At 40.7% G+C, this 13,015-nt stretch overlaps 1 protein-coding gene across 10 annotated transcripts in view; it reads right to left on the bottom strand.

Moving 5' to 3' along the window:
• The window catches only part of LOC138301017 (cyclin-dependent kinase 11B-like), a 634,168-nt gene extending 633,773 nt beyond the window's left edge, over positions 1-395 (bottom strand). For 7 of the 10 annotated variants that reach the window (XM_069241025.1, XM_069241026.1, XM_069241031.1 and 4 more), the window contains exon 1: positions 298-395. The gene's annotated coding sequence lies outside the window, so the exon portion shown is untranslated. The remainder of the gene's footprint in view (positions 1-297) is intronic. The other 3 variants (XM_069241036.1, XM_069241029.1, XM_069241033.1) reach the window with 3 other exon arrangements.
• Positions 396-13,015: the final 12,620 nt, after the last annotated feature.

The raw sequence follows: 13,015 nt of genomic DNA, 5'->3' as shown, positions 1-13,015 counted from the left end.
GCATGAGAGGCTAAACATATAGTTTTAAAGTAGGGCTAGAGAGAACGAACAACCCTGTCCCATAGGCTGAGAGACGACTCTTGATCCTTCTATCGCGAGTCTGGCGAGAAGCCCCCTGCTCCGTTCCCCCTCAGATATGAGTTCTAGCTGGGGATAGATGAGGCCTCTAACGTTTCCCTTTCGTACACCGCATTGGTTCAGGGAAAGGTAGCTCGGCGGTCACACTGCAGACACGGTTTCTCCGATTCCCTGTTCCCTAATGCCCCGATTCCGGAACCCTGGCCCCTAGACACTTACCGCGTACAGAGCACTTCGGCTGCCCCGGGACAGAGAGGAAAGTCGCCGGGCGCCTGAGTAGCGCGTCACACACCACACTTCCGGCGCAAAGCTCTCACGACTTGTGGAAAAAACGTATTTGTCACTTCCGGGCTGCTAGGTCTGTGGGAAGCCAATCGATTTAGGAGATGTACCTCGTCATTTCCGGTCTCTTAGAGTCTGTCATGCTGGCTGCTTTGTGAAAACCGAAATCTGACTCCACTTACGTCTTCATGCAACTGATTGAAAAACGAGAGGTCCTGAAGCAAATTAATCCAACTCTATGCAAAATATAAATGACCGTTCCCAGGAATCGTTGGTAGCTGCTGCGCGCACCACATTTATGTTGTAAAAAAAAGCGAGACAGTAACAACGGGGACATAATAGATTGGTGTGAAGATGCGCAGTATTCTTTTAATAAAAGGGAGACAGTGTAGTTTGATGCTTACAGGTACACACTGAAAGTTCACTGCTTCCCACTGTATTATTCTTTAGCTAACAGGATATATTTTAATGACAACCATCTTTGAAAAAACACACTTTGTAAAAAAATAGCATTGCTGGTGTCAAGTCATTCAATGTAGTATTGGTTCTCTTTTACCAATAAAGAATACGCTCAGGAAAAACAATGGGCCAGATGTATCAAATTATTTTACCCATTCTGTGCCTATGGGAAAAAGCTTTCGTACATATGACCCTATATACTTACATGACATATCACAATGGTCTACTTCTCACGACATACATACATACTTCTATCTGCCAAGTTTCCCATGTCCATGCCTGAGGACCTGCTTTAGGTCACAATTTTACCTTTCAGTTATGGAACTTGTAGCCCACTTTTTATAACGGAATTAACAATTCCACAAGTCCTGGAATTCAAAGATAAAACCTGGAATAGAGCAGCTAGTCACACATGGACCTGCAAAACTGGTTAGGGCTGCGTAGTATGCTTTTAGGGATTTTCTTTTTTCTGTATATGAAATGTGATGTTTTGCCAATAAATTTGTGTTGGGATAATGGGAATAGATCATTTATACAAGAAAATTATGAGTGGTAAATGGTTGTTAAATTTCCAGGACATGGTGTTTTAATTATTCCTCTTGAGCCAACAGGCATAGTGATTTTCTTTATGAGGGGAGATGGGTGTGAAATGGCTTTTGCATACACCTGGCACTGCGCTTTCATGATTCCTGTATGGAACAGAAACTAGGTATGTTACGCATCAGTGATTATTGGTTTTAAAGGGCAGATGAATATATTTTCCATTATATTTAAATGTTTCCTGTTGAGGAAACGGGAATAGTTAATTTGTACATGTGGGATAATGGGTAGTCAGTGGCTTTTACATATCATAGGTACTGTGTTTTACTGACACCTTTTGAGATAAAGGGCAAAGTGATTTTCTCCATTGGTGTTGATGGGTGTTAAATTGCTGCTACGTATACCTTCACAATATTTTCATTATAGTTGTAAGGAAACAGTCGTTACCTATTTTGCAATTAGGAGATTATGGGCTTCACAAGGCTGTTGAATACACTTTTCACCATGTTCTAATGTTTTCCGTTGGGAAAACTGGAATAGCAAATATTACATGGGAGATGGTCAGTGGTAAATGACTGTTACAAATCCCAGGCACAGCGTTTTACACATTCCTGTAGAGATAATAGGCATAGCGATTCTCTTCATAGGGATGATGGGTGATAAATTGCTGTGACATATACCTGGCCTTCTGTTTTACATATTCCTTTTGAGATAATTGGCAAGGTGATTTTTTCATTTGGGGACGATAAATGTCAAATGGCTGTTTCTTATACTTGGCACTGTATGTTCATGATTCCTGTAACGTAATGTTAATAAGCTATTTTGCAATTAATCGCTTTGGGCTTCAAAAGGTCAAGTTTCATCTAGGAGTTTATTCCACTCTTTGGTGGCTATTATGGGAAAAGCCTGCCCACTATAACTCTTACTACGGACTTTAGGAGTCACTAAAAGATGAACCTGTCTCTATCGCAAAAGTCTAGGAGAATATAGATCGATAATTTAGATTTATGAAAGGCATCAGAAAATCCATGAACCACCAGATGAATAGCTGTCATGGCTTAAAATAAAATCAGATGCCTAACTGGAAGCCACCGTAATTGTCTAAAAATGGGGGTGATGTGATGTCTCCGAGGAGTGTTTCTGACAAGACGAGCATCTGTATTCTGAACCACATGGAGCCTCCTAAAGGATTTGTCTTACGTTCCTAAATAGCACACATTACCTGTAAAGAAACAATAAATAGCTATTTGACACATGGGGGATTATGGGTGTCAAAGGACTGTTTTATGTATACACATATGCCACAATGTGCAAATGTGTACTGTTCAGCAAATGGAAAATATGTAATTTTTACACCGGGAATTATGGGTGGTAAGTAGTTGTTACATATCCCAGGCACTGTGATTTACTTATCCCTCTTGGGATAATTGGCTTAGAGATTTTCTACAGAGGGAATAATGGGTGTTGAATGGCTGTTACATATGCCCGGTGCAGTATTTTCATGATTGCTGTAAGGAAAATGTTATTAGCTACATCAAGCATGGGGAATTATGGGCTTCAAAGAGCTGTTGAATACATTTGCCTACAGTGTTCTAACGTTTCATATTGGAATAGTTAATTTTTACACATGAGGTTAAGGGTGGTAAAGGGCTGTTACATATCCTGCCTATAGAAGATGGTGCCGGACCCGGTTTAGGAGAGTGTGGGTGGGTTACCTTTCATAACCAATAGTGAAAATAACGCTAATTCACTATGAATTATAAACATGTTTTTCAGGGAACATGTGGACCTTTTTCTTCATGCCATATTTTAGTGTTTTTATTGAGGTTTCTTTTTCAATGTATTAATCAGTGAATCAGGTTTTATTATTCACTTCCACAATGCATATATGGCCTGGTGCAGTCTTTTAAAAGAACCCAAAGTAGAATTTCTCATTGATGTGAAACAAACCTAATCAGTAACACAAGTGCAAAGAAGCAAAACATTCCAAGGCAGTAACACAAATGGTGAAAGAACACAATGCATTCAGTTAGTCTAGATAGGTTCAAGTGTTTGTCCTCCAAATGGTAAATAAGTTAATCCTGGCATTTAATTTTACTTCTAGCCAAAACATTACTCGGATAGAAAAAAAATAAAATGTCTCCTTGCGTGGGAGTTAATCAGTGTTCCGTATTTCAATAGTGGTTAAATCCCTTTAATGCATTGCACCATGTCACTCCACCGCAGTGCGTAGGTGTTTCCGTTTCTACGGGTGCTTAAATCACTGAGATCGTCCTCGGGCCGTCAGATTCCTTAGTGGACTGCTGGGTATTTTTACCGAATCAGTCACAGTGTGCTCTGTGTAACAATCAAGAGAAACCAGCACCAGTGTTTGTGGTTCGGGGAAACTAGGCCCTTTAACCCTTAAGTGATAACCATTTACTCTACTAAATGCTTACTCAGGAGTTACTGGTTATTTAACTGCGGGAAGTTGTAACGGAGGGATAGAAATATAATGATCAAACAACTAAGCCCTTGTTAATTACCCAAGAATGTGTTGCATTCCTATCCACAAAATCTTTTTTCTCAGAGTCGTTGATTCCTTCGTATACACATTCTAAAGCTCTTGCTGCGACGGTCCCACTCATCTACAGGGAGTGCAGAATTATTATGCAAATGAGTATTTTGACCACATCATCCTCTTTATGCATGTTGTCTTACTCCAAGCTGTATAGGCTCGAAAGCCTACTACCAATTAAGCATATTAGGTGATGTGCATCTCTGTAATGAGAAGGGGTGTGGTCTAATGACATCAACACCCTATATCAGGTGTGCATAATTATTAGGCAACTTCCTTTCCTTTGGCAAAATGGGTCAAAAGAAGGACTTGACAGGCTCAGAAAAGTCAAAAATAGTGAGATATCTTGCAGAGGGATGCAGCACTCTTAAAATTGCAAAGCTTCTGAAGCGTGATCATCGAACAATCAAGCGTTTCATTCAAAATAGTCAACAGGGTCGCAAGAAGCGTGTGGAAAAACCAAGACGCAAAATAACTGCCCATGAACTGAGAAAAGTCAAGCGTGCAGCTGCCACGATGCCACTTGCCACCAGTTTGGCCATATTTCAGAGCTGCAACATCACTGGAGTGCCCAAAAGCACAAGGTGTGCAATACTCAGAGACATGGCCAAGGTAAGAAAGGCTGAAAGACGACCACCACGGAACAAGACACACAAGCTGAAACGTCAAGACTGGGCCAAGAAATATCTCAAGACTGATTTTTCTAAGGTTTTATGGACTGATGAAATGAGAGTGAGTCTTGATGGGCCAGATGGATGGGCCCGTGGCTGGATTGGTAAAGGGCAGAGAGCTCCAGTCCGACTCAGACGCCAGCAAGGTGGAGGTGGAGTACTGGTTTGGGCTGGTATCATCAAAGATGAGCTTGTGGGGCCTTTTCGGGTTGAGGATGGAGTCAAGCTCAACTCCCAGTCCTACTGCCAGTTCCTGGAAGACACCTTCTTCAAGCAGTGGTACAGGAAGAAGTCTGCATCCTTCAAGAAAAACATGATTTTCATGCAGGACAATGCTCCATCACACGCGTCCAAGTACTCCACAGCGTGGCTGGCAAGAAAGGGTATAAAAGAAGGAAATCTAATGACATGGCCTCCTTGTTCACCTGATCTGAACCCCATTGAGAACCTGTGGTCCATCATCAAATGTGAGATTTACAAGGAGGGAAAACAGTACACCTCTCTGAACAGTGTCTGGGAGGCTGTGGTTGCTGCTGCACGCAATGTTGATGGTGAACAGATCAAAACACTGACAGAATCCATGGATGGCAGGCTTTTGAGTGTCCTTGCAAAGAAAGGTGGCTATATTGGTCACTGATTTGTTTTTGTTTTGTTTTTGAATGTCAGAAATGTATATTTGTGAATGTTGAGATGGTATATTGGTTTCACTGGTAATAATAAATAATTGAAATGGGTATATATTTGTTTTTTGTTAAGTTGCCTAATAATTATGCAGAGTAATAGTCACCTGCACACACAGATATCCCCCTAACATAGCTAAAACTAAAAACAAACTAAAAACTACTTCCAAAAATATTCAGCTTTGATATTAATGAGTTTTTTGGGTTCATTGAGAACATGGTTGTTGTTCAATAATAAAATTAATCCTCAAAAATACAACTTGCCTAATAATTCTGCACTCCCTGTATATGCCACTGTGGTATACTTCTTTCCAGTTCTCATCTTCTGGGGTCTTGCATGGTGCAGAAGAGGTTCTGCTCAAATTCTATGGGGCGTGCACTGAGGCGTCCTTCAGGAAATCTGTATTTTTATTTGTTCCAAGGGATCATGGGAAATTTAGTTCTATATGCTGAAGAGACCATTATTGTCTAACATATTCTTTGCCTATTCAGAGCATATTTTAATAAATAGATTTTGTTGTTCTTTAGAGACATTCCCTTATTTGTTGTATGCGTTTTTGGTAATCTTGCAACCATATCTTTTCATTCTTCCAAGTTTCGCTCCAGGTGTAAACATGGAAACCTACTGGAATATTTTGCACTTGGAGGGTTTGACGAATACTGTTGTCTCGTAGGTGTTCCAGCAGCACTTCACCATGGATTACTGTTCTGATATGCTTCTTTTTTTAGCCTAAGCCCAGAAAAGACCCTACTATCCGCACCTCTTATCGGACAATTCAATACAGATGCCAAAGTCTATAGCACATTTTTGACTACACTGGAGTCCCTCCTGCCGGTGCTAATAGACCCATAGGTCAGCATTATTAAACAATGAAAGGGTGCTGATAACATATCTCCCCTACTTGAGTGGTGTCCATTCCCTGCCACCCCTCCGCAGTTTTTTCTACGCGTGTTTACTGAACCGGCATAGCTACAGGACCCCTCCCTCTTCCCTCTAGTTTTGGAGGATGATTTTGGAGTTGTCCCGTTGGCTCATAGGTCACTTGTCGGCTCTCTATTTGAAAGGGCCTGCTCGACCCCTTGGTGGCGCTCCCTCACAGACGCTGCACACTGACCTCAAAGGAGTTAGCTTACTCTAACGGCTCAACCTATATGCCTCAACCCTATTTAGAGCAGACACAGAACTTCTTTCAATTGTTTTAGTTCTTGAACTGTTTGCTGTCAAATGTCCCTTGACCTCCTTCTGGGCTGAACCTGAAATGCACCTAGCCTCCCCAGGTAATAAACAGATTCTGAACAAAAAATTAAAATTGGGATTCAGAGTTATACAATTATTTATATTGATTTTTAAGACTCCCTCCCCCCCAATTGAAAACATGCTTTCACAGTGTTTGAAAGACTGATGGCTGCAGATGTAACGAAGCCAGATAATTTATCTTTAGCCTCACGCCAGAGCAGAGCCAAGGGTCCAGCTTTGCTCTAAGACCCAAACCACAAGCAGAGCCCACAAAAACATGGTCCTGATGTGTCAGTTACAGAGGTGGCATTGGAGGTGTACATGGACACATCAGCCAACTGACCATCTGGTGGATGTTGGCATGCTGTGAGATACTGGTGCCCCTTAAAGGCCCCTAGTGTAGTGTGTTGCAATTAGTCACAAGTAACATTACTGAAACAGCACCACCAGCCTGCACAAGCAGTCTTGCATGGCAAGTATTTCCTTTACCTGCTCGTAGTCTCCTTTTCTATTTCTCACCACTCCCCCATGCCAAATTTAATACCCTATTTTTCTCCTTGAAATGCCCCTCATCAGGCTGTCTTTATCCCTCTAGACTCAGTCATTTAACACCAATCATCCCACATGTACAGAATTGCTATACCCATTATACTAAGTGGACTAAGTAAACCTTCTTGCCTAGGATATGTACCAGCCATTTAACACCCATCATCCCCAAGCCAGAAAATCACTTTGCTCATTATATCTAAAGGGATAAGCAAAACACAGTGCATGGGACATGTAGCAGGCATTTATCCTCCCCAATCCCCTATGCAAATATATACAAACAAACTAGTCTCATTATCCAAACAGAAACAGAGCATAGTGGCAAATATATTAAATAGCCCTTTAAACCCACAGTCCCTCAAGAGTAAAATAGCTAATGCCCATTTACTTCCAAGAAGTTTGAATATAGTGCCAGATATATGTAATAGTCAATTAACATTAGTCAACCCCCGTATAGAAATTACTATGCCCCTTTTCACAAGTGAAAAAGGTAAAACAACATGCCAGGGATATTTCAAAAGTCACTTGCCACCCATAATTCTCTTGATACAAATTAGCAATTTCCATTTTCCCAACAAGAAACATTAGAACATAGTGGTAAATATATTAATCACTCATTTAAAGCCTATAACCCCCCATATATAAAATAGTTAATTACTCTTTCCTTAGAGGAATGAGGAAAACACATTACTAGGTATATGTAATAGCCATTTAAGACCCAGCATCCCCTATCAAGAAAATCGCTATGTCCATTCTCCCTAGAGTAATCAGTAAAACACTGTGAATACTGTGCCTGAGGCATTTTACAGCCTTCAACCCTATTTAAAAATAGCTATTCACATTTTTCAAATATGAAACTTCAGAACAAGGTGACAAATGTATTTAACATCCCTTTAAAGTCCACAATCACCCATGCATAAAATAGCTAATTACCTTTTCAATTGAGGAATCATCAAAACACAGCGCCATTAATAAGTAAGAGTAGCGTACCACCGTAATCCCTCATGTAAAAAACAGCTTTCCCATTTGTCACATAGGAAACTTCAGACCCTAGTCTTAAATATATTTAAAAAACCATTTCCCAACCATAATCACATGTAAAAATCAATTAATACCATCTTCTTAACAGGAACGATTTGAATTCAGTGGCAAATGTATTCATGATCCCCTTAACACGGGTAATCCCCATGCAGAAAATAGCAACTGCAATTCTCTGACAGGAATCGTAAAAATATACCAGCTGGTTTATAAATAAGCAATTTAGCACCCATCTTTTCCCATGTAGAAAATAGCTTTGCCAGTAGCCACAACAGAACCAGTAAAGTAGATACCAAGCCATTTAAAACCACAATACACCCACTTTATAAATATGGCATGTGTCTTGCAGAAATGTATTTGCTTTAATGCCAGGCACATGATAGAGCCAGTAGACACTCATAATTCTGCATGAAGAAAATAGCTATTCCCATTTTCCTAACAGAAACATATCACCCACTTGGCCAGGTATGTTTTACACCCATGCAACACCCATAATTGACCATTACAAAAGTCTGTTTAAATGGTCTCTCGTAAATTCTAGCACTTTGTAACTGTAACAGTTGCTAATACCACATATTTAATTAGTTGGTATTTTCCATTCCTAAGAAGTATTATTATGTGTTAATCACATATTATTGCCATACTTCAACAAAATTCCTCTTACCTATAGTATGTTATGTGTTCACTACCACTGATAACAGTTCTTTGCAGCTGTTTTTGATCAAGCAATGTTGTAGCTAAACCTGCACATAATCACCAGGAATGTAAAGTGCAAGAAAAAATCATACAAGGTAAAACTTCGCATTTCAAATATGTGAAAATATCCCCAAAGGCACACTATGTAAATGTCAACCAGCAAGGCAATTGTTAATAAAAAGTGTGTTCGTGAGAAATGGACCACTGAGATATGTCAAATAAGCAAACAAATGACACCTCTCCTACGTGTTTTTTCATGTATTGGTCAAACAACACAATTACTTCATTGTGTGATTTTATACTTTTCACTGCAGTGGACCCTGTGGAACTAGCCTGTTTCGGGAATGTTTTTTTACAAGCTGTGTCTAGCTTTACGCCAGGCAGGGAGCCAAACTAGCATGGGTATTCGCGGAGGGAGGGGGACTGATAAAGAGACAGCTCTGACGAAATGGCTCCTGCCCCCTAAGCTATCCCCCACTTCTACTTAACGGCCCTGGATGACGAGCTGAGAGGCAATCTATACATAGCAGATTCAGGCCCATGTCACTGGCTTCTGTTCTCCTTCAGCATGATCTCAGTGGCAGAGTTGACTTCGTATTGTTTCCTGTAGTCGATTGTTATAGCTCATCGCTATAGTTCATCGATTTTTGAAGTCAACAGCTATCGGGCAAGTTCATTTGAGTCTGGTTGGTTTTGTGGTATGTAAGTAGGGACTTTAGTACATATCTTTGCACATCTATTTTTTTATTTATAAAAAAAAAAAAGATGAGTTGGTCCCAGGGAACGTCAGATATGGTATTGGGGCAACAGTTGAACAATTAGTTGGTGCCTGCAGAAGGAGGCATAATGGGTGCTTATCTTGTGTAACAGATTGTGTTTTGGTAACCCAGGGTGGGACTCTCTTCTGGGTTTTTATTGTATTTTACTGTATTTAGATAGAAGGTGTTATGATTATGCACCCTTATAGGCGCTAGACGGGAGTATGCTGCTTAAGAGCTTTGGCATTTGAAGGGTGTTTCTTGCCGTTTACTTTTATTTTCCTTTTTAATCTATTTTAATCTGTAACAATTTTAATTAATCATACAATAAAATATTTATTCACTGCAGTGTGTTTTTGTAGCCAGCAATTTAATGGTTAAAAAGTGTGTACCTGTCAGATATGTGTAATAAACCATAAATACATCCTATTAGTAAAACAATAACAGAAATGGGAATTAAAGTGAACTTTCAATGTGTACATGTGAGCATTAAACTGCCTTGCCACCAGTAGACACTTAAGGGAAAGTAGCCCTCATGCCATTATCCCAATGATCCCTATAGTCCTTAGAGGTGCATGTATGTACTGTTCAATGTTCCAGTTAATCCCAGGCAGTTATATTTTATTGAGGATCGGCTTAACAGTTTTCATTAAATTAAATACTTCCCAGTATTTTCAGGGTGAATCAGGCGGACATACACGTTAGATAAAATGTTGTGCATGCTCATATTTATGTAGACCTTCTTTTGCTGCTACACACAGAAATCAACTTTGCAGCTGCCTTCATCTCGTTTATGCAACAGCAAAGCAGGTCCTAAGAGTGAATGAGTGCAGGAACAGACTCAAAATACAGGCTCAACGCTTCAAGACAAAAATAAAATATTTGCATGGTGCTAAAACACAGATACATTGTTTGTTCCCAATGTGAAAACTTTGGATCATCCTGTCAAGGAGTGAATAACAAATAAACAGTTAGTGGCACAGGTTGTTTAATAACCAAAACGGGTTCACGCGCCACTGGAGATATCTGCCTATAACTGCCATAGCACTGAAATATAAACATTCCTAAATAGGTCATATGAAACCTATTAGCTTTATAACTGTACCTAAAGAGCCATGGCTATTTCACAGTTTACACTGTATTTATTGCATTGTATTGGTATTTTTATTGTGGTTTCCAAACACCTTGAGAGGGCTAAAGAGCTATCCTGAGTGTTAGTTTACACCATTTGTATAGTGCTTCACCCCTGCTGAGTTTTTAAGCGATTTGAATGGCATAGGTTCCTGGACACCTTTTAGAGTGCATGGTTGAAAAAGATATTGTTTGAGGTTTGATCTCTAGGGGACATGTTGGACAAGATATCCAAGGTTTGAAAATGTCATGGTTGAGCAGCGCATTGAGTGTCACTGTTTCTGCACGATCATGGATGTTGCAGAGAGTGTGAGAATGAACACAGCCACAGATGCAGGTACCACGTTTTGGTGGGCTGACTCATACATAGAAACACCCATTGATCTGCTTAAGTAGAGCCCATTGTGGTGTATGGAGCTTAACCACAAGTTTCAGAAGACCCAACCTGTTGGAGGTGTTGGTAACCCAACCCGCATAGCAGCAATCCCAAGAGACACTTTTAAACAACCAGGAATTATTATGTTTACCCAGGAGCAATAGAAGAAAAAACCCTTGGAGGCACAGTTAACCCAACAGAGTATTATACGGTGCTTAACCCTGACAGAGGAGCAACTGAAGAGCAACCTTGAAGCACTTAAAAGTTACCAGGAATTATTATGTGGCGCATACATAGGAACAAGAGAGAGGTTAGAGGGGCATCAGGTAAGGAGAGGAGAGAAGAGAAGAGAAAGGCAGGGTCTTAGTCTATAGCCCTAGACTCTTACCATAGTGTTTAGATGCCTTTTTCATAACCTAATGATGGCCTTTTTCCAAAGCATTGCTTCTGCTCTCCTTCAAGCCCACTATTCTGGCACTCCACTAGCTCACATCCATAGCTCTCATGCTGTTCAACGCTCTACAAATCTGAGGATAAATTGAATCATTAGTGCAAGACAGCAGGAGGCTTGTAGATAAACGTATTGACTGAAAAGTAGCAGCTAAGCTGATCTTTCACTGTAGTCCTCCTGAGAAGAGTTCTAAGAACACACCAGCACTGGGGCAGGTAAACTATAACATACAGAGACAAGGGCAATCACCCACATGTGCTCCTTCCAGTAAAATCAAAATATTCGATTGCTCATCTGACTTAATCCTAAATTGGCGCAGGCACCATCACTATCTTTCACCTGTCATAGAGATTAGAACTACTCCTTTTGCTACAGTCAGTAGAGATGTCCCTAACTTAGACAAGAACATCTGAGCTACCACTCACTTTTGGCAGATCAATTACTTGCTCTGTTGAATAGTGCCCCAATCAGTACAGACAGAAAAGATATCCTCACCCAGTGCTTAATTTGTAAATAAAAACGTGCCGGTGCTCAAATCCCTCCTCTTTAACACGCAGCTGCTGCAATTAAATGTGGGAACACCGAATACTGAGGCAGCGTAATCCTGAAGCCATCTCCGGCCTCTTCAATCTTATTTAAAGCCACTCCCTGCGCCTTCAGCTCAATCTTGCAGCTCTTTGCTTTCTCCCTTTGTGACGCCTTTTCGTTTTTCCCTTCCTCCGTCCTTCCCATATGTGCCTTTTGCTCGCAGTAAATGCTTGGGGCAGAAGAATAAGGTCCGGCCCTCAATAATAAGTGCCCGTGCCCCGCACCGGAAGGAACAAGCACAAATTAAGCACTGCCCCCACCCATCCGAGACAGCAGCGTTATCTTTCACTTATTGCACAGAGCAGAACTATCCCACATTACTTTCTGTGCTGAGATTAGGTAGGCACTTACCTACCTGATTGTCTTCCTGTCTGTCAGTGGGGTCAGGGAAATAGGCAAAAAATGAGAAAGAGAACCTCACAGACAATTCTGGCCAGATTTGTATCTTGGCGGGCGAGTTGCTCCGTCACAATAGTGATGGTTTTCCCGTCCTCTGAAATGTAGATCCTATTATATGCTATGGGATTTATATTTCATCAGACAGGATATCCACCACCATTGTGAAAGATTAACCCGTCTGCCAAGATCTAAATCTGGCCCTCTGTTGGAGAAAGGAAAACTTAGAGACAAGTTTGCTGATGCAAGGCAGCAGGGAGGCATGGAAGAGGGACCCACTGAGACAAAGGTACTCTAATAACTCACCTTCATTCAACCAGGAAACACACGGAGCATGCCCCCAGGAACAAGGTAAAGAGTGCAACGAAGTGTCAGACCTGTTCTAACAGGGAGACAGGAAATAAAACTGAATGGCATGTTTACTAGTAAAACGTAGATCAGGAACAATAGAGCCCAGATGAGAAACAAAAGATTCACAAACATGACTAGGTTATTAGGAAGGGTGTAAAAGCCATTGATCCCTTGTAACAA

Source organism: Pleurodeles waltl, chromosome 6 (genome assembly GCF_031143425.1).
Source record: "Pleurodeles waltl isolate 20211129_DDA chromosome 6, aPleWal1.hap1.20221129, whole genome shotgun sequence".
NCBI lineage: Eukaryota > Metazoa > Chordata > Amphibia > Caudata > Salamandridae > Pleurodeles > Pleurodeles waltl.
Note: the sequence above shows the minus strand (reverse complement) of the source record. Positions and strands in the feature narration are given on the sequence as shown.